The sequence below is a fragment of the Salmo salar genome, chromosome ssa07, assembly GCF_905237065.1.
Source record: "Salmo salar chromosome ssa07, Ssal_v3.1, whole genome shotgun sequence".
Classification (NCBI taxonomy): Eukaryota; Metazoa; Chordata; class Actinopteri; order Salmoniformes; family Salmonidae; genus Salmo; species Salmo salar.
This window is the reverse complement of record NC_059448.1, coordinates 17,040,270-17,062,632: the sequence shown is the minus strand read 5'-3', so window position 1 is coordinate 17,062,632 and position 22,363 is coordinate 17,040,270. Positions and strand designations below refer to the sequence as shown.

The following is a 22,363-nucleotide window of genomic DNA, read 5'->3' as shown; positions in this document are numbered from 1 at the left end:
CGCTGCGAGGTCAGAATGCTTGGGTCAACCCTACTCCTCGACCAGAGTGTCCAGTGTGCGCTCTGAGAGCGAAATGCTCTGAATTTATGAACGGGCAATCTGACAAAGCTCTGAATTTACGAACGCCCAGAGCGCACTCTCTGGTACTCCAGATTTAATTTATGAACACACCTGGAATGTATTTTTTTGTAATGTCATTTGGGTTGAATCATACGATCAAAGCCGATATTGATGGGTACACTTCCTGCTTTGCTGCTATTAAAATATATTTAATATTTCAACCTTCTGAGCTCCCCCCCCTCTTGTCTGGACAAGCAAGACGGTGGGTTCTAAACCGTCAAAGCTGAGATGTATTTTTTCCTTTAATTGATATCAACGTTTGTTCAACGAATTAGCATGGACATTCTGTACCTAAGTACATTTTGGTAAGAGTTGACACGTTCTGAAGAGGAATGTCAACATCTACATAAATGGTCATGCTTTAACATGGTCAATGACGGTAATGGTGTTGACCGCTCACTCCCAACCCGGATCAACCGCAATGCCAACCACCTGTTAATCACAATGACCACAGGTGGTTAAAAAAAAACGACATTAAACAAATCAGAAAATTGAAGGCTCAGATGAAGAGTTCCTGAGTGCTGGTGGTGATGGTATTGTTCTCATGCACACTATAGTGTTAGTACAGAGTATTCCTTGGTTGAGAGTTTAGCGACGATGCGCTCCAACTGTCTCTTGGCTTCACAGTTGGGGAAGTTATCCATCTCTTAGTACTGCGGGGCGATTTTCACCAGCCTGGGAAAGGAGACAAGTAAACATATTAGTCATGACGTGTGTGTGTGTGTGTGTGTGTGTGTGTGTGTGTGTGTGTGTGTGTGTGTGTGTGTGTGTGTGAGAGAGAGAGAGAGAGAGAGAAGGCTTTCTCTCCCGCGTTCGGACACAGAGATTGCCGCAGACACTTCATCCGAAACATAAATGCGCAAGCACACACAGACAGATGAACAAACACCCACGTAATCCAACAATGTGCACACTGTCTCTCTCTCTCTCTCACACACACACACACACACACACACACACACACACACACACACACACACACACACACACACACACACACACACACACACAAGGAGCAGGCTGACTGCTTGTTCACACACGTGTACACACACATTCTCACAGGTCTAGAGGAATATCGGAGCAGGCAGGTTGACTGCAGGCAAGCACATAGACACACACCTAGCAGAATCTAGGAGAGGACTGACTATAGGCCTGCACACACTCACTAGACAAGATGGATATAGGGCTAGGCAGCCCGTAAGCTGCTGACAGCTTACCAAATCTAATTTTATTGGTCGCGTACACGTATTTTACAGAGAGGTGCAGCGAAATGCTTATGTTTCTAGCTCCAACAGTGCAGTATACCTAACAATGCAAACAATACACATATGTTTTCTAAATACCACTCTGGTTTGATGTCGGTGCAGGTGCGGATGTAGTTCTTGGTGGTCAGCACAAACTCATTGTATATCACCAACTCCGGCTTGTGGTCGCGCACAGGACTGGTGCAGCTGGACCACCTGGTTGTCCTTCACCGTCAGGTAGTGGCCTGTGTGCTCCAAATGGGCTACCTGGTAGACACACAGACAGACAGGAAAAAGTAGGCTAGATATGAGCCAGACAGGGCACACAAGACTAACTACAGTACATGTCAAGATCACTTCCACAGACCTGTATTATCAAAATCCAACCCATACAGTATATCATAAAGTCCATACGCATTTAACACGTTTCCTGACCGAGCGATCCTGCTCTGTAGGTTTGTTTTCTAGCCTGAAGTGATGCAACAATCGAACAGTTATTACCATGTAGGATACTTGATGCCAAATAGGACAAGCACGGTTGAACAACACTGACCTCATGGAATGTAGTGCCTACCTTGATGTACAATGAACACAATCAATTCCACAGAAAAGGGGGGGAAAGCGCCAGCTCTGGGCGTAGGCGATTTAAACTTTGCCAAGTTAAGAGGGCGGTGAGTTTTCTTGTTTCCTTTCGTGGTACTTTAATATGCAGACGACGGCTGTTGCGATTAACCAGGGCAATCAGTCTCAATAAAGCCCTCTCGGAACAAAGACGCGCGTTCAAACGCCCCTAAACTGCAACATGAGCTACAAATTTGTCTTTGTGATAAAGGTTAATGTTGACAAATATTTAAATATTAATGTCGTAATTCAACTTGTCAGGTCGCATGTTTTCAGGTTCCCTCCGGAAATGGACTTTCAACAAAATGTCATTTATTTTCCCTGAGTGGGCAGCAAATTGACTTGATTTCTTATTATGTGTTTAACTGGTAGCGCCTGTGTGTGTACACCTAGGGGAGGCTATCCATTACAATAAGTATCTTGACTTGTTGTGTTACAACGACTGATATGCATTTTTTTTGCAGGCCGATACAGATTCAAAAAATATATATATATAAAAAATGGGGGTGGGGGTCAAGGAGGCCGATGTCTGTCTATTTTATGCCGATATTCAATAGCATTACAATAGAACACTTTGATGACAACAGTTGGTCCAGAGATTATTCCATTTTTTAATAAACCAAATGGAACTTTGTTTTAACTAATATAACAACATAATGGTAATAATTTGATTTCAATGGTAAATCTCTATTGATAAACTTGGTAAATCAAGATGTACAGTGTCGAAGGAAAGTATTCAGACCCCCTTGACTTTTCCCACATTTTGTTACGTTACAAAATTGCTTTTTCCCTCAATCTACACACAATACCCCATACTGATAAAGCAAAAACAGGTTTTAATTTTTTTTTGCTCATTTATTAAAAATAAAACTCATGTCACATTTACATAAGCATTTAGACCCTTTACTCAGTACTTTGTTGAAGCACCTTTGGCAGCGATTACAGCCTTGAGTCTTCTTGGGTATGACGCTAAAAGCTTGGCACACCTGTGTTTGGGGAGTTTCTCCAATTCTTCTCTGCAGATCCTCTCAAGCTCTGTCAGGTTGTGTGGGGAGCGTTGCGGCACAGCTATTTTCAAGTCTCTCCAGAGATGTTCGATCGTGTTCAAGTCCGGGCTCTGGCTGGGCCACTCATTGGACATTCAGACACTTGTCCCGAAGCCACTCCTGCATAGTCTTGGCTGTGTGCTCAGGGTCATTGTCCTGTTGTAAGGTGAACCTTCGCCCCGGTCTGAGGCCCTGAGTGCTCTGGAGCTCTCTGTACTTTGCTCCATTCATCTTTCCCTCGATCTTGACTAGTCTCCCAGTCCCGACTGCTGAAGAACATCCCCACAGCATGATGCTACCACCACCATACTTCACCGTAGGGATGGTGCCAGGTTTCCTCCAGACGTGATGTTTGGCATTCAGGCCAAGGAGTTCAATCTTGATTTCATCAGACCAGATAATCTACACTTAGTTTCTCATGGTTTGAGAGTCTTTAGGTGCCTTTTGGCAAACTTCAAGCAGGTTGTCATGTGCCTTTTACTGAGGAGTGGCTTCCGTCTGGCCACTCTACCATAAAGGCCTGATTGGTGGGATGCTGCAGAGATGGTTGTTCTTCTGGAAGGTTCTCCCATCTCCACAGATTAACTCTAGAGCTCTGTCAGAGTGACCATCAGGCACTTGGTCACCTCCCTGACTAATGCTCTTCTCCCCCGATTGCTCAGTTTGGCCGGGGGGCCAGCTCTAGGAAGAATCTTGGAGGTTCCAAACATCTTCCATTTAAGAATGGACCCTCAATGCTGTAGAAATGTTTTGGTACCCTTCCCCAGATCTGTGCCTCGGGGCTCAACGAACAATTCCCTTGACCTCATGGCTTGGTTTTTGCTCTGACATGCACTGTCAACTGTGGGACCTTAGACAGGTGTGTGACTTAACAAATCATGTCCAATCATTTACCATAGGTGGACTCCAAGTTGTAGATGCATCTCAAGGATGATCAATGGAAACAGGATGCACCTGAGCTCAATTTCGAGTCTCATAGCAAAGGGTCTGAATACTTATGTAAATAAGGTGTTTCAGTTTTTTATTTTTTATAGATTTGCAAAGATTTCTAAACCTGTTGTCGATTTGTCATTATGGGATATTGTGTGTATATTGCTTTAAGACTGGTTGCAGACTTCACTCTCAAGACACTCCTCTCACATGCAACAGTTTGTCAAGAAAGTGAAATACCAGTCATGTAACCCAGTTAATGTTTTTGCAGCCAATCAGCATACTTTGCGTTATGGTTTGCATTAAACAAATAAAGTTTTAGGGTGAAGTGATAAGCTAGCTAGCAAAGTTAGCTTTTTGTGACTGAATGTAACCTATTTAACTTACTTCATACTGGATGCAGATACATAAAAATGGTATCCATGAGTTCATCTTACTCTGGGGAAGTAGATAAAGGGCTTCATTGCCAAAATTCTGAAGTATCCGGTATCTTGTTTTGGAAAGTGCTATAGCCTGTATATGGGCATATTTGTTTTTCACCAAACAGTACATTTAATGAACACTGTGTCTACATGGTGTGTGTCATTATTCCGGTGTTCATAAGCTTAACTAGACGCACCGGCTAGTTTATTAGATTCACTACACCGTTCACGAAAATGGATCACTTCTACAGTCAGTGAGTCATGTGGCCATGGCTTGCAATATAAAGCTGGCAGACAGGCATCGAGGCATTCAGTTACAGTTCGATTGAACATTAAAATGGACAAGAAGAGTGACCTAAGTGACGTTGAGCGTGGTATGATCGTCGTTGCCAGGCACGCCGGATCCAGAAACGTCCACCCTCCTGGGACAATTGAGGAGTGGAAAAACATCGCCTGGAACATGACATCGAGTTCAGTTTACTTGGGTGGCCTGGTCAGTCCCCAGACCTCAACCCAATAGACCATCTTTGGGATGAGATGGAACAGGCTGTTCACAGCATGAATGTATTGCCCTCCAATCTGCAGCAACTGCATGATGCCATCCCGTCTGCATGGACCAACATCCCTGTGGAACGTTTCTGACACCTTGTTGAATGCCCTGAAGAATTCCGGCTGTTCTGGAGGCAAAGGGGGGTCCGACCCAGTACTAAACAGGTGTACCTAATAAACTGAATGCGTCTCTAACAGGATGCAGTCTCCAGCCAGAGGTTCCTCATCAGCTTGCAACAGTTTGTGACAAGAGGCAAGGGCACTCGTACTACAAGTTGTCGAAAGCATTCCACAGGGATATTGGCCCATGTTGACTCCAATGCTTCCCACAGTTATGTCAAGTTGGCTGGATGTCCTTTGGGGTGTGGATCATTCTTGATAGACATAGGAAACTGTTGACCATGAAAAACCCAGCAGCTTTGCAGTTTTTGACACACTCAAACCAGTATGCCTAGCACCTACAACCAGAACCATTCAAAGGAACTTCAATCTTTTGTCTTGTCCATTCACCCTCTGAATGGCACACCAACACAATCCATGTCTCAATTGTCTCAAGGCTTAAAAATCTTTATTTAACCTGTCTCCTCCCATTCATCTACACTGATTTTGAAGTGGATTTAACTGGTGACATCAACAAGGGATCGTAGCTTTCACCTGGATTCACTTGGTCAGTCTGTAATGGAAAAAACATGTTTTGCACACTCATTGACTAGGGCTGTGTTCGAATACCCAGACTAATATACTACATACTTAATGAGTGTATACAGTATCTACTATTTACTATTAGTTAATTTTAGTATATTGTAAACAAACAGTATCCTTTCAGTTGAGCATACTAGCGCTATGCTTGTCTACCGGAACTTGATTCTGTTGCTATGCAACCTCTTGCTAGCATAACAAATTACTAGCTAGTCATTTTTGTGTTGGTAAATTCAATCTTGAGTGTCAGAGTGTGCTCTGGGCATTCTTAAATTCAGAGCGTTGTCAGATTGTCCATTCGTAAATTCTGAGCGTTTCCCCTCTCGGAGCGTTCAGTGCGCACACTGGCCGAGAGGGTAGGGTTGAGCCGAGCGTTCTGACCATCACAACTGCACTGAAGTCAAGCACACAAGCTAACTGGCTAGCTACTTTCAGACACAAATGACAAAATACCTCACTCTGACCATTTTACTCACCATAGCAGATCTGGTTAGGCTGTTTCCACGTTATCCAGAGCCTTGGTCACTGTAACTGTGCTGCTGGCAACAATTTAATTATGCTTTTTTTGCTGAAGTTTACTGACACCGGCCATATTAAACGGGTGTTGAGCGTTTCTTCATCAGTTATTCTGCGCTCTGGCACACTCAGACGAGAGTGCTCTGAAATTGGAGTAGATAGCCAGAGCAAATTTATGTCCATTGAACGCACAACGACTATACCACTGAGCTAAGAATGACATGAATAATCAAGTCAATAAACGTTGGATAGCTAGTTAGATAGCATATAGTTAATATACTGGCAAGTTCAATGTATTATTAGCCAACTAACGAGGTAGCTAGCTAACATACCAGTAGTACCTACTGCTGTAATGATATGCTATGCGGTTCGTGAGGATGAGCATACAGCACATTGTCAGCCAACATAACGTGTAGCGTAACTTATTTGAAAAGTAATTACTTTATTACATTGCTCAACATTTTCTTAACATTTGTCATAATTAGTTAAAGCAATTCATTTGTATCCGCTCGTCGGACTTCGGCTGCATATTTTCTTCAAATCTGGAAATATTGTGAAGCTGTGCCCATTTCCTGAAGAATTGCATTATGGGCCCTAAAAGTACAGAAATACTGTCCACTGTGTGTATACTTCATATTTTGGTGAATTTAGTACGACATCCGGGAACTTTTTGCATACAAACTCAATCCATACTATGACCAGTAAGCATACTACATACTCAATTTAAGTCACAAATAGTACGGCTAGTGCGGTTAGTATGAGTATTTGGACACAGCTATGGTGTAGCTGACTAATCTACATACTCTGGTCTGTGATGTTTTGGGAACAAGGTACTTCTGCCTAAAGGTCAAAACCAAGTGCTGTGTTGTTGGGGAACATGATGGCACCGTCAAGCAAGATGACACATACTGAGACAGAACCCTCTGGGCCCTTTCTCTGTTTGGCCGGTGAGCACTGACCTGCATGAAGAATCCAGTGACCAGTGCTCTGTGAATGTTGATATAGTAGTGTCTGATGGTGAACTCTGTGCTGCAGCGGGGAAGGTTGAAGAGGTCCATGATCCGGGACAGCTGCTGGTGCACGTTTGTCAGCGACCGGTAGTTCACAAAGTTGTCGTAGCACCACTGCGTCAACTCGTGGTCTCTGAGAGGCGAGAGATTTATGTCAGGTGACATTAAGGTTGGTTTACCGGAGACAGATTTTAGTCTAGTCCTGGGTTACATGGACATTTTAGTGAAGGACACATACACTGTTTGAAGGTGTGATAGACGTTGAGGAGGGTCAGGTGATTTTCATCAATGTGGGTGAACCTTCTCTTTGACTCCTCGGCCGCCTTCCTAGCCTCCGTGGGTCACACGAAACACTGTGGGACTAAACGAAGTTGGTATGGACTCCAACACAACCACCCATAGGTACGATTTAATCAGTTCCCACAGAGAGGAACAAGGTCCGAGAGAGCACTTCACAGGGCATATAGGTGCATATTGGAACAGGAGGTGAAGGGAGGTGGGAGAGTGTGAAGGAGGGATGGCTTTCTGCTTTGCGCAGGACTGAGTTTGGCTATTTGATGAGCTGTGTACTGCATAACTGAAAGTCAACCAAAGGGATGAGAGGAGGGGCATGGAAAGGGGCTGCAACCCCCCCCAAAAAAGTATATTTACTCAAACTTGTTGGCAAAAGGGCATCTATGAAACTAGCCTGCATCTGACTCAAACTCTTTAAGCGGTGGTGCAGAAAGAGACCAAAGGCAAAGTGTCCTCCTAACCACTCAATCTGGGCCTGAGTAATTAAGAGAGGGAAAGCCCTGGTCTTGCACCCAAGCGGAAAAGCACTCGTACATCAAGACTGCATCAAACACCTCCCGCCCTCCCACAACTTGCTCGGAGCCGCCTCACGTCAAAGCGTGCTCCGTCATGGACTTAACTGGTGAAAGTTGAGTGTTTAACGAACCCCTGCACTTGGTTGCCTGTGCGACGCTAGGCCTAGGTTCCACTGCTGACTCAATTGGCATAGCGCACTTTTCTCCCTGACTACTACCCATTATAAATGTGTGGTGTGTCCAAACAGCTAGCTAGTTAAATTCCCTTTCCCCCCATTCAAAAGTATCGGATTCATCTCAATGAGGAGCATTCTGCTATGGCAAGCCTAAAGTGCAATTACTGCCACAGCACATTGGTCCTGCTGAGACTAGCCTATAAACTCATTAATTTACTGTAGACACAAATGTTTCCTGCCTGACAAATATTAACTGACTGACACCTCCAGCTCCTTTTGCTATCCCTCTTTTTTTCAATAGTGCCTTGCAAAAGTATTCACCCCCCTTGGCGTTTTTCCTATTTTGTTGCATTACAACCTGTAATTTAAATGGATTTTAATTTGGATTTCATGTAATGGACATTCACAAAATAGTCCAAATTGGTGAAATGAAATGGGGAAAAATAACATGATTAAATTATAGATTTTTTTAAACAGAAAAGTGGTGCGTGCATATGTATTCACCCCCTTTGCTATGAAGCCCCTAAAAAGATCTGGTGCAACCAATTACCTTCAGAAGTCACATAATTAGTTAAATAAAGTCCACATGTGTGCAATCTAAGTGTCACATGATCTCAGTGTGTATATATACACCTGTTCTGAAAGGCCCCAGAGTCTGCAAAACCACTACGCAAGGGGCACCACCAAGCAAGTGGCACCATGAAGACCAAGGAGCTCTCCAAACAGGTCAGGGACAAAGTTGTGGAGAAGTACAGATCAGGCTTGGGTTATAAAAAATATCCAAAACTTTGAACATCCCACGGAGCACCATTTAAATCCGTTATTGAAAAAATGGAAAGAATATGGCAACACAGCAAACCTGCCAAGAGAGGGCCGCCCACCAAAACTCACAGACCAGGCAAGAAGGGCATTTAATCAGAGATGCAACAAAGAGACCAAAGATAACCCTAAAGGAGCTGCAAAGCTCCAAAGGACCACTTTAAGCTTGTACACTCCACAGAGCTGGGCTTTACGGAAGAGTGGACAGAAAAAAGCCCTTGCTTAAAGAAACAAATAAGCAAACACGTTTGGTGTTTGCCAAAAGGCATGTGGGAGACTCCCCAAACATATGGAATAAGGTACGTGGCATCGTGCTGTGGGGATGTTTTTCATCGGCAGGGACTGGGAAACTGGTCAGAATTGAAGAAGTGATAGATGGCGCTAAATACAGGGAAATCCTTGAGGGAAACCTGTTTCAGTCTTCCAGAGATTTGAGGCTGGGACAGAGGTTCACCTTCCAGCAGGACAATGACCCTAAGCATGCTGCTAAAGCAACACTCGAGTGGTTTAAGGGGAAACATTTAAATGTCTTGGAATGGCCTAGTCAAAGCCCAGACCTCAATCCAATTGAGAATCTGTGGTATGACTTAAAGATTGCTGTACACCAGCAGGAACGCATCCAACTTGAAGGAGCTGGAGCAGTTTTGCCTTGAATGGGCAGAAATCCCAGTGGCTTGATGTGCCAAGCTTATAGAGACATACCCCAAGAGACTTGTAGCTGTAATTGCTGCAAAAGGTGGCTCTACAAAGTGTTGTTTTTTTTGTCTTATTTCTTGTTTGTTTCACAAATATTTAGCATCTTCAAAGTGTTAGGCATGTTATGTAAATCAAATGATTCCCACCCCCCCTAACTATTTTAATTCCAGGTTGTAAGGCAACAAAATAGGAAAAATGCCAAGGGGGGTGAATACTTTCGCAAGGCACTGTACATCACTGTGCCCAGTGGGGTCGTGGGTGAGCCTTCATGCCCTCTCCCGTCTACATGTAGGGAGCAAAGACTAGTCTGTCTGTAGTAGGCAGATCTAAATCACCATGAGATTACATTTGCTATCAGCCGCAGTCAAATCACATTCATCAACATCGTTTCTGAGATTACACCTCCTTTACACAGCTCTTGTTGGAGCTCATTGTAGTCTCAGTGCTAGAGAGATGGCATTGCTACACTGACAAAGAGGCATGGTTTTACGATCTTTCCCGGACAAATATATGTTTTTCTAAGGAAACAGCTGGTGTGAAATGGACCAGCTCTAGACACCATACAAACACATTTAGTGTCAACAAATGTTGTCTGCAAACTGAAGCACATCAAAATCTTGGGTTTCAGGAGAAGTTCATTACTTGAACATATCATCTAATTATCTCCAAAAAACTGTCTGGTCAAATAGACTAAACAAGAAAGGGGTCAAGTTTGAAAGGGAGCATCATCTAGACAACTAAGGGGAAAAGTAGCAACAGGTGCAGTTCACTGAATCTATATTTTGTGGGGGATGGAAGGCAAATTTGCCATGAATATACGTTGTCTTGTGAAAAGTTGTATCGCCTACAATAGTGACGGAGGCTTGTGATTGGCATAGCGCACTTTTCTCCCTGACTACTACCTGACAGCATGGCTGTGATGGACAGGATCTCGTTGGAGCAGTTGAATACATTTTGAAATTGGAGAGAAAACAAGGAAGAATAAGGGATGGCAGAGGAGGTAAAGAAGAACAGAAGGAAAGCACCTGTGTGTGTGTGTGTGTGTGTGTGTGTGTGTGTGTGTGTGTGTGTGTGTGTGTGTGTGTGTGTGTGTGTGTGTGTGTGTGTGTGTGTGTGTGTGTGTGTGTGTGAGAGAGAGAGATGGCAGTTACCCTGGACGCCAATTTTGTAACCGTGGCGGAGAGCCTCATTTTTAATCCTCCGCTCCCCCGATTCAAAACAACTAATGCAATTACAGGGGAAGCCTTAACTTAATGCATCAACACAAGGCTCCCAATGTTTGGTTAAAAGATTTTCCCCCAAGATGCAATTATTGACCTTTGGCTCGGGAGAATTGAAGCCTAATGACCAGTTGCATGTTAACTGAAAATTAGCTTCAGCTGAGGGCCGTGTTGTTCGCTTTCATCTCTCTCAAATAAGGAAGAAAAAAGCCTCTTTCAAAATGCAAGGGGGTATATTCTTATGATGAACAAATGTCGATTTGGGGCATCAACCCTACTTTTTATACTAAAGTGAGAGCTAGCCGCATCACTTCCCACTGGGCACAGACATCAATTCAACGTCTATTCCATGTTGGTTCAATTTAATCAAATTGCTTTTATCAGTTAAGAACAAATTCTTATTTACAATAATGGCCTACCGGCCAACGCTGGGCCAATTGTGCACCGCCCTATGGGAATCCCAATCACACCCGGATGTGATGCAGCCTGGATTTGAACCAGGTACTGCAGTGACGCCTCTTGCACTGAGATGCAGTGTCTTAGACCACTGCGCCACTCGGGAGCTAATATGAGTTTAATGATGTTGATTCAACCATGTTGAGGCCAGTGTGTTACTACACCGATGGCTTGTGGCTCACCCACTCCTTGTGGACGAAAATCAGATTTTACAGATTGTGTGGAAATGCAATCTATGGCTCACCTCATCAGAAAGAAACTATTGACCGCCTCAATACACGAGAATCCGATATATTAACCAAGGGCCAAATCAATGGGACTAAAGGCTAAAAGGTACATTAAACTCACATTGGCTTTGAAATGTACTACTCTTCAAATGTCACGAAGCATATTAATCCCACCCAGGGCCAGCCCTTCCCAGGGCTGGCCCTTCCTGGCTGGCCCTTCTCTTAGATTTTCCATATGGGTTCACGCCACGGTACTTATTGAGCGTGGAGCGAGGCAGGTCAACAGAGAAATAGACAGGCTGTTCGTGTGCTCCCTGGTTACAACGAAGAAACTCAATTTCCACCCTAAGATTCAGGCCTAACTCCAATCTAGCCTAACATAGACTAAAGGCCAATGGCCTTCATGCCTGGGTTCTTTGATAACCCTTGATAATCCTAGCCCACTCCTAGGTATCAGCCTGCCTGTTCCGTTTCATGAAATACAGCCACAATGGACAGCAGCTCCATGACAATATTCCCACTTTGTCTTAATAACAGTAGCACAAACCCAAGTCACGATTTAAATCATTTTAATGTGCCCAAATTAATGACAAATAAAAACAAAAGGCTAATGTGAAGCATCCCCCCACACCATTATCGAGCAACAGAGGTTTTCAATTGTCTCAAGGAAGCATTTCATCTCTCAAGTCCTTTGTTGAGCAGACGCTTTGTTTTTTGTGTGTGTGTGTGTGTGTGTGTGTGTGTGTGTGTGTGTGTGTGTGTGTGTGTGTGTGTGTGTGTGTGTGTGTGTGTGTGTGTGTGTGTGTGTGTGTGTGTGTGTTCCCATGTCTCCTAATGAAGCGAACACCCGGACAATCAAACCGGCTAAGGAGAAAAACATGTTCCAATCATGCCCCTCTACCTGGAGATCCAATACCATGGCTCTCTTTAACCAGGTCCAGAGATTCACTTGGCTGAACCCACAACTCCGGCGTAGCCATCTAGGGAGTGGTTCTTCTGCACCGCATGTCAAATTGACCTGTGTGCCAGCGAGATACAAAGGCTTTTCTTGGAGGAGAAGCTTTGCAGTGCGTTGGAGCGATGGCACAGCCTCCGCCTCCACTGACAGCGTGTACAACTTCCATATATTCCAAAATATAAATGCAACGTGTAAAGTGTTGGTTTCACGAGCTGAAATAAAAAAAATCCCAGACATTTTCCATACGCACAAAAAGCTTATTTCTGAGGACTATTTATGTCTGTAAAAAAAAAAAACATTCTGATTGGCTGGGCCTGGCCCCCCAGTGGGTGGGCCTAAGCCCTCCAATAGAAAGTCATGTGAAATCAATAGATTAGGGCCTAATGAATTTATTTCAATTGACTGATTTGCTTTTATGAACTGTAACTCGGTAAAAAAAAAAAGTTGCATTTTATATATATTTTTCAGTATAGATGAATAAGGTCATCATTCCTTCGCCTCATTTCCAATTAGACTTAATGGACAGGGCTTGAGTGGGCCGGCGGGGGCTAAAGCTTGCGTGCTGGGAGACGCATAGCAGTGGATGAGTGGGTGAGGGGGGTGGGTGGCGGAGGTAGGGAGAGTAGGTCAGTCACGTTTCATTGGCGGAATATAAAGAGAAGGCAATAGCCAAGGTGATACCGGGGCTATTGATGTAACCAATTTCATTCTCAAAATGGCGTTTGCCGCAGCGGATGGGGAGAGATGGGTTTAATCTCGGAGGGGAGATGAAAACTGTATTAAGGTGGAGAGAGAGAGGGGGAGTGTGTGTGGGCTTGAGGCTAGGTAGAGAGAGGCCGAGGGAAGGGGGGTTCTCCTTGGGGAGAGTAAGAACACACACGGCACATTGGCTCTAGGGCTGCTGGGAAGGGAAGGAAGTTAGTGGCCTGGCTTAGTGTCTCTCGAGTGTGACATTGGGATGAGACAAAGTGCCTCTGTGTGTTCTGTCCAGGCTCCAGCCCAGTACGGATGAACAGGGGGAGCGCTTGGAGAAGTAGTAGCCCAAACACAACGACTGACCAGCCACAGACTACACCATGTACCCACAGAGTGGATAGAAACAGACTTGTTTTGACACTGGAGTTTAACCACCTATTCTGACAAAAGAGCAAAGAACCACAAGGTCCAATCTGACCATTCTGCTCAACTTCCAAGACTGCTAAATTATTATTAACTACTCCAGAATGTGATTGATTTAAAAAATATATATATTTAAGCTCTCAAGTGACATAGCTGATCCAGATTGGTTGTCATACATCAAACATCTACAGTTAAACAAAAGGTTTTGTGGACTTCAGAGCAACAGTTTCTACCGGTCTATGTCTGTTCATTAGATCTTAACAGATGGTTCTCTGATCAGTGAGACAAATTCACCATGATGTTATTTATCAAAGCCCACAATATACAACTTGGGGCCCTATTCAATCAATCGTAACAGGGTTTCCAGGATGAGTCAAGAACATTCACCTTTTTTTCTGTGAAAGAAATGCATGTTTGGCTTTGTGATTTACACTGTGAAACAAACTGTCAGCAACGTATACAATCACACTGTATACACACGCAATGCGCAGCAAGAATGTTCATTTAGCCTCGACTGAGATTGACTGGATAGGGCCCCTAGTATCACAAAAACAAAATGGATCCCTTTTGTCAAAATGCAATATAAGACCTCTTACCTGGTGGGTCCATGAAGTTGAAATGTACCAAGTCGTCGGTACCTAGCTTCTTGAGCTGCAGCACGACCGAATCCAGGTTGGACCTCAAAATATCTGGATACGTTTTGTCCTGTCAGAGAGTAAGAAGAGGGGAAACCGGAGGGGTCCAAATCAAAACGAATTAGTCAGGGTGCCGATTATCTCGTACGTCAAAGTGAACAGAAAATGGAAGTCTGGGGCTGTTTTGAAGGGCTATTTAACTTGTTTTCAAATCCCTCTGCCAGTCGGCGTGACGTGAAAGAATTACCCTGTTAAAGTGGAGGACTGGGTCTTTCACGTGTTCATTTGTCACGGGGGGGGGGGGGTCCATGTCACTGGCGCAGGTTATTAAAAAGGCTGTGGGTGATTGGTGGGGAAACCAGATCTCCGAGTGAAAAGGGCTGAATAAAGAAAAGGCGACTTTTAGTTCTGGGTGGAAATACTGGATAACTGAGATATTTCTATGTACATAGGCTTTTTCTCTGTATAGCCTAGAGGTACAAGTGCACTACGCTTATATGAATCACGGATGTGAGTAAGCGATAAATGAAGACTGGAAATAATGTACGATGTAGGTATGGCTAAACCACCGGATATTAGCATGCCCATGCCTTAAGCTTTGAAGAATCAATCGGTTGTAGACATCAATTCGTCTGGGAACAATGTGATTCTTCTAGCTGTGCCATGACGAACCTGCATCTCGGTCTTGTAGGCCTTCTCTGTGTTGGGCCGATGCTTTGCTGATGGCCGTCACCAGGAGGGACTCCGCTCAGATATGAGGATTATACACCTGGCAAGAACAGCAAGGCAGACAGGTGCGGCATAGACTGGATTCAAATCACTCTTTCATAAACACCCAGGTAGGGAGGGTAGCAGAAATCTGGGAAATAAATTCCCTGGTTTAACAGAAATCCTGGTTGGATAATTCTGGATTTTCTGCTTATTCCATCCTGATTCCAGGAATCCTCCAACCGGGATTTTGGGGAAAACCAGGGAATTATTTTGCAACCCAAAACACAGGTACACTAACATCTAGAAAAGGGATGCGGCATAGGGGGCATCAAGGTTACGAGGTGGAGAAATAGACCAGCGTTTGTGTGCAGGTTACAGGGGCAATTTTCACACACAGAGAACGAGACACTAACACACATTCCCAAATCACATACGCACACACACAAACGTGCACACACACACACACACACAATCCGCCGGGTGCATATATCATCTCTGATTGAGTCACATGTATGACTTGGCTCCGTGCTGGAGAAATGTCAGCAGAATTAATAACTGGCTTTTCTATCTCTGCCGCTGTCAGGTGCAGCGCTGCTCTGTTTATCTGGGGATTTTCAGGCAACAGAGGCAGACGATCGGAGGAGATTAGGCTGGGGAGGGTGGATGGAGGGGAGGGGGGGGCAGCAGAGGTGGGACGGCAAATCCGAGATCAATAACAAACACCATGCCGTCGATGGTCAGGGAAGTCTCTGTGATGTTTGTCGACACCACGTCCTGCGGAAATGAGCACAGCTGGGTGTAGTCAGTTGTTAGGGGAGGGGTTGTAGAAGAGAGAGTGTAACATGGGTTGAGGCCCTGCAATGGAATGGCACTATTCACTCAGACAGTATCTTATAATGAGATGGAGAGAGCAAAAAACATTTTCTAATAAAAGGAAGAAAGATCATTTGTGGCCCTATACATATCACCCTTTAGTGGATAGGTGACTTGAAGCACTGCTCAACACTAGTCACTAGACACTACACTTCCGCAGCGAGCAAGCTGCAACATCTGAATGAATTAAGTCCTGCAGATACCGCTGTGGTCTATCGCAGACTCACTGTTTAATAGATCCAACAGGAGAGGACCGTAACAGTTGCTGCAATCAAGTCGAATGAGGCATCTGCAAACTGCGGCAGGCTGCCTCGCCGCGGAGTGTCCCTTCCGCATGCATTAGCGCTGCCCGTTTTGGAGGGGGTGCCGCTGTCGGCTCGCAGCATGCTACCCGTCTCCACGAGATGTCATCCTCTCTCTTCTAAAAAGCCCTTCCCACAGGTCTTCAAAATTAGAACAAATAATTTATGTAATAGTTCCTTTTCCAGCAGGTGGTCTGCATTTAAAGTGCAGTCCTTTCAGAATCACTGTGTGCGTTCATCCTCCGTGATGATAGTTTGACAAGACTGGAGGAATTTCTTTTAGGTGAAAAAAAATGAAAGGAAATTCAATTCTGCTTCGCTTGTGAGTAACCGTGCCTGTCGACTTCGACAAACAAAGCAAAACACGCGGATGATTCATGCGCCCCAAGGTGCAGGCATCGTGTGTCAGAGCGAGAGCGCCCACCAAATTAAAATCCCTGACAGAGGAGTGCTCCAAACCCACCTCGAAATAGGAGTTAAGTTGCATTAAAATTAATAAGCTTGGAGGATTGCTGCAATTATGTTTTGAGTCACAATAAAATGAGTCACGGCAAATGAGGCTCTAAACTAGAGTGGGTGACGCGAGCAGAGGGTTTGTTTTCAGCTGCCTCAAAGACAAGGAGGAGACTTGTTTCCTACATCTTGTTCTATGAATCACCATTTCCGAGTATAATTTTGGAAACATTACTTCTGAAAGTAGCATTCACAAGCCAAAAGTGCACATAATGTGCAGATGTGTGCACCACGTTCACTCGGTCTGTCTGTCTGTCTCTCTCGGTCTGTCGGTCTCTCTCTCTCTTGCCCTGCCCTGCAACCTCATTGGATAACACTGGGCAGGCCTCTTGCTAGCTGTCACTCAAATTCGAGGGGCTGAAGCTCATTGGCTAGAACTCTAATTGCTAAGGGGCTGGCCCACGTCGGGGGAAATGTCGGGAAAATGGCCCGGCACAGCTTCAAGAAAACAGTCGCTTTCAAACTAGGGATTTTGTGGCTAATTTAGGCACTTCTGCTCATAGATTATACATGTATGAACTACACATTGACACATTCAGCCCAAAAAGTGGTAGGTTTAAAAAATACTTTCTTAGTTGCCAAAGTACCAGAGCATGTCTTTAAGAGAGATTCACCAGAGACAGCACATAGTAATACAGAGCTGACAAGAAGCTGAGGGGAGACGAGGAAGAAAAAAAGCCCACTCCTCAGCTGTCAGAAAGGTGGGTCGGTCGATCCAAGCATCATGGCCGGCTGCAACATTCATTTTTCCCTCAAATGTAATAGGGCCTAGACAAATAGTGCGTAAGGGATGAGAAATTAAAAGCTGTTTGGGTTGTGGGAGCGACGTGAGCCGGGAAGCTGCTGTGGAGTCGCGCATCTCCCAGTCCCATATCTTTTTCTATTACAATTATCCCCTGTAGCAAGGCTGTCTATGAGAAATGACAGCTGAATCAGAGCACCCGAAATAATAAAATGAGTCATATCACCCTATGGGTCTCTGTCAGCATTTACACAAACGGAGGAGAGGGAGGAAGACAGATCTGCAGCTGCTCTCATGTGAGCCTTGACCGCCGCGGGGGAGGGGGGGGTTTCTCGTTATGTAACGGCGGAGCCTGATTGGCCCCAGAAACCATCGGAGTACGTTGTGCACCATGACACTGTCGGACAGTCTGAATCCTGCTGTAGTGGGAACTTCCACTCCAATGTCTCAGCATAATGTAAAGGGGTGTTAATAAAACTGCCTCATCACTGTCCCTTACATATATAGAAAAGCAAGACCAATACAACTGCAAGCACAGGAAAAATGCAAATGAAGGTAGCTATTTGTATTACATCTGCAAAAGCGTTGAACAGACACACTTCCTTGCAAAGGAAGGATAGGCGTGAGAAACATTCTCCAAAGGAAAAAAAAAAGACTATCCCTTTTCTGTAACAAAAGTGATCACAAAAGTGATAGTATTTTTCCTTGTGAAAAATATGCAAAATTCACACACACAAAATTCACTTTGATCTCTTAATCAAAACACTTCTCTGTGAGTCGTCATCCATCGATACATGTCCAGAACAGATTCTGAGCACCGGCATAGCTCTGTTTCTATTGGCTGTCTAAAGCTGTGAGCTTCAAAGGCTTTTTAAAATCCTACCTTTTTAAGTGTGGATTTCTCTCCAGCCAAAGAATACCTGACTGTTTTTAGTTATTAATGCCTTGGGAGTTTTATTTCTGCTCAGCCCTTGGCCTTGTGTAATTCTGCCATCAGATGTAGAACCATTCTGTTTTGTATTCATGCTGAGGAGCGAGGCAGCAGTCAAAGACGGCCCATTTCAAACCTGTCAACGGGCAGCCTGCCCAAGCCAACGGTCGCTTTGATTATAGGGCCGGGATGACACCGGTATCGCAGCATTTTCTTTATTTTCATGGCAAAAATGAAAACACGAAGCAGACCAAACTCTTTGTTCCTTTAAAAACCTCCTGTATGTAAAATAGTTTGCTATAGCTTGTATCGCGGTAACGAGTATCGTAACGTCCCGGCCATAGTTGATTTGTATACACCTCCCCCTCGGGAAGGATGTACATCTTGATCTGAGTGAACACTAGAGTTGTCGTCCAACAACATGTTTGAGTGGATCCCTTTAAACTAAGAGAATCAATCACCTATTACAAAAAGGTACAAATGTAAACGCTGAGAACCAAAGCAACTCTGGAATTAAACCAAAGCCAATTGCTTGGCAAAATGTTCAGAACATTAAGAATGCTCAGCCACACTCAGTGTCCCGTAGGTGTTTCTGGAACAAAGATGGCTAGCCTAGCAGATACAGGCAGCTTGGGCCATCGCTCAGAAAATGTCTGCCAACATTTTCCCCAAGAGGAACGGTTGGCAAGGAGCAGCTCATGTCCTGTTCAAAGGGAGCTGGGAAAGGTTCAAGGGGGTGAGTCCTAGTGATGGGGGCAATATTATTTTTGGACCCAATATTATATCAATACTTTGACTCCCAAGTAAAACATTTGTTTTTGCTAGGTAGCGTTAGCTTGCGCCAGTTGGATGTAGCTGATGCTAAAACGCAGGTATTTTTCATCCTATAGCTTGTTTTCCATCTTTTTTTAATAGTGAGCCAACATGTTTTCAGCACTTTTTTTTTCTTCCCCATGACTGATCAAAGCAAATTTTCTCATTCTCTCTTGTCTCTCTGCAGCAGACATTGTGATCAATATGTTTGGAACATTATCACAATAAAATCACAGTATCGAATCATAATACATATAGAATCGTGAGAATCACAATACATATCGTAGCGTGAGGTCCCTGGCGATTCCCAGCCAATAACCTGTATGTCAGGATTCAGTCAATGTCCTAGCAGCTGCCAGAGTAGCTAGCCTGCCTCCTCACACTTCATAACCATATAGGAGGGCCTCTCATTGACTGCATTGATTCAGAAAGTGTCTGGAGGCTGGGACCCGTTACACAGATGAGCGCAGGCCTGGCTCCTTCCTGTCTGTCTGCCGGCTGTATAGAGCGTTCCAGACTTTTCATCAGTAATATCATTAGAGCATCATCTCTGCGCATTATTTCTGAGTTATTAACCGGCAGGGGGGCAAGCACTGTGGCTAACAGGGGCCATATTTCACTCCAACCCTCTGGGAGGAGCTGCCTGTTGACAAATAAAGCATTCCTCTGATTGGTAGAAATGGAGGGCACCTCGAACAATTTGGGCCTGGCCACATCAGCGGCTCACTGCTATGTTCAAGACCCTTGGCCAATTGAGCTTAGTGAGGGACCAGAATTGATGGTATTCATGAACCTGGCCATTGAGTGAAGGCAAGTCATATGGGGTTCAAGAATCGTTGTGACCAACAGGGTCATTCTAGCCTCATCTCCCTGTTTGTAATGTAGGGTTGAGACACCGACACCTCAAGCTCACCTCTGAGACAATTGGGTTAAATGCGGAAGACACATTTGAATGACACATTGAATTCAGTTGAATGCATTCAGTTGTACAACTGACTAGGTATCCCCCTTTCCCTTTTCAGGCCAGGCAGTCGGACTAGATAAAAAGGATACATGAGAGGTACCATGCAATTCAGACACAGTCTGTAATCACCAGATAGGAGAGAGCTAGCATGTTGGGGAGAGGTCCAGTGTTAGGACTTCAGAGAATTGTTGAATGCAAATTTATAGCCGCTTACCGGTCCTCTCAACCACGCAAAACACCCTGTCCCAATCTATCAAGATGTGGAGGTGGCGTCTGCTGGGACCAGGCGGTGTCCAAACAGCTCCCTGTGATACCCGTGCCCCTCTTTCATGTCAACATCCCTTTGAACAGCGAGAGCAAACATGGGGATCATGTTTGAACTTTGGAAAAGATCCCCGGCCCGGCTTAGGCTAATCAAACTGTTGAGAATGTTGAGCCTCCTTTAAACACTCACTCACACACCACACACAGCGTTAGAGGAGAGAGATGAAATGCTGCCAGACTGGGAGAGAGAGGGAGGGAGGTAGAGCGAGGGAGGCCGAAGTGAGCATTTCACCCGCTCGTCACGTACAACAGGAAAAGAGGGGCCTGTCAAAACGCTGTGGATCAAACCACAGTGGTAAAAAGAAGGGTGAGACAGCAGCCTGGCTAGACTAGGCATTAAACATTGTGAGAAAAAAAATGATATAAAAAAAAAAAAACTCTCGGGCTGCGACTTCATTATTCCAAATAAGTCATCAATAATCTTTCTGGGCTCCATAGAGGCAGCACACGATGAGTCATTCATCAAATCCCTGTCAGATGTTGAGGCAAATGTTTGCAAATTTACTGGCGGTGTGACGAGGTTTTGATATTCCGTCAGATTCCTTGCCAACGCCGTGGCCATCCAGGTGGTTCCACTGCTGTGATTATAGTGCGCCTGTTTGAACGCCGAGCTATAAACAAAACGCTGGACGCGTTTGCGGTCCGTATTAATAACAGAAACACGAAGACGAAGGGGCGTACATTGCTGTGTGGGACCAGTTCAGGACAAGGGAACAAGCGGAGAGGAATGTTCACACATTCTATAGACAAGTTGGTTGTTTAGCAATAAAACCGACGCTTGCGCGGCTATGGAGCAGAACAGACCGGGTTGGCTTAAATCAGTGTTTCCCAACTCCGGTCCCCAAGTACCTCCAACAGTAAATATTTTTCTTGTGGCAGCAGACAAGCACACCCGATTCTACTTGTCAACTAATCGTCGGGCCCTTGACAAGTTGAATCATGTTTTTTTTCTCCGTGGCAACAACAAAAATGTGTTCTGTTGGGGATACTAGCTAATCGGAGTTGGGAAACGCTGGCTTACATTGTTGACATGTCAACTACATTTAGTCTCGAAATGTTTATTGAAAACAAATACAGTTGAAGTCAGAAGTTTACATTCACTTAGGTTGCAGTCATTAAAACTTGTTTTTCAACCACTCCACAAATTTCTTGTTAACAAACTATAGTTTTGGCAAGTCGGTTAGGACAAACCTGACTCAGTTCCACCAGCTCTGTTAGGAGGAATGGGCCAAAACTCACCCAACTTATTGTGGGAAGCTTGTGGAAGGCTACCCAAAACGTCTGACCCAAGTTAAACATTTTAAAAGCAATGTTACCAAACACTAATTGAGTGTATGTAAACTTCTGACCCACTGGGAATGTGATGAAAGAAATAAAAGCTGAAATAAATCACTCTACTATTATTCTGACATGTCACATTCTTAAAATAAAATGGTGATCCTAACTGACTTAAGACAGGGAATTTTTACTAGGATTAAATGTCAGGAATTGTGAAAAACAGTTTAAATGTATTTGGCTAAGGTGTATGTAAACTTCCGACTTCAACTGTAAATGTGCACAATGAACACTTGTCTCTCAAATACATTGTTACAGTTGTTGTTTGGTAGATATTTTTGCCATATTAGCATAGACATGACGGTCAAAACACCTCAAAACAGACATGGTATGAAGAAGATTTAAAAAACTAGCTGAAACGAGCCACCTATGATTCCCCACATGGCAGCTTCTTGCCATTATTGCTAGCTATCTGGCCATCCAGAATCACAACAACAATTAAAGGATGCGCATCGTTTTCATGACGTTGTCAGCTAACCCATCTATTGTAGCTGAGAAACCGTTTTTCCCCCCTGCTCTGGTAACGCATGCTGCCTTACCCTGGCACTGAGAAGACCAGATGACTGTAACCTCTGTTTTCAGA

General features: G+C 44.4%; 1 pseudogene; it reads right to left on the bottom strand.

The window, feature by feature from the left end:
* Positions 1 to 307: 307 nt before the first annotated feature.
* The window catches only part of LOC106608609 (pre-mRNA-splicing factor ATP-dependent RNA helicase DHX15-like), a 42,321-nt pseudogene continuing 20,265 nt past the window's right edge, over positions 308 to 22,363 (bottom strand).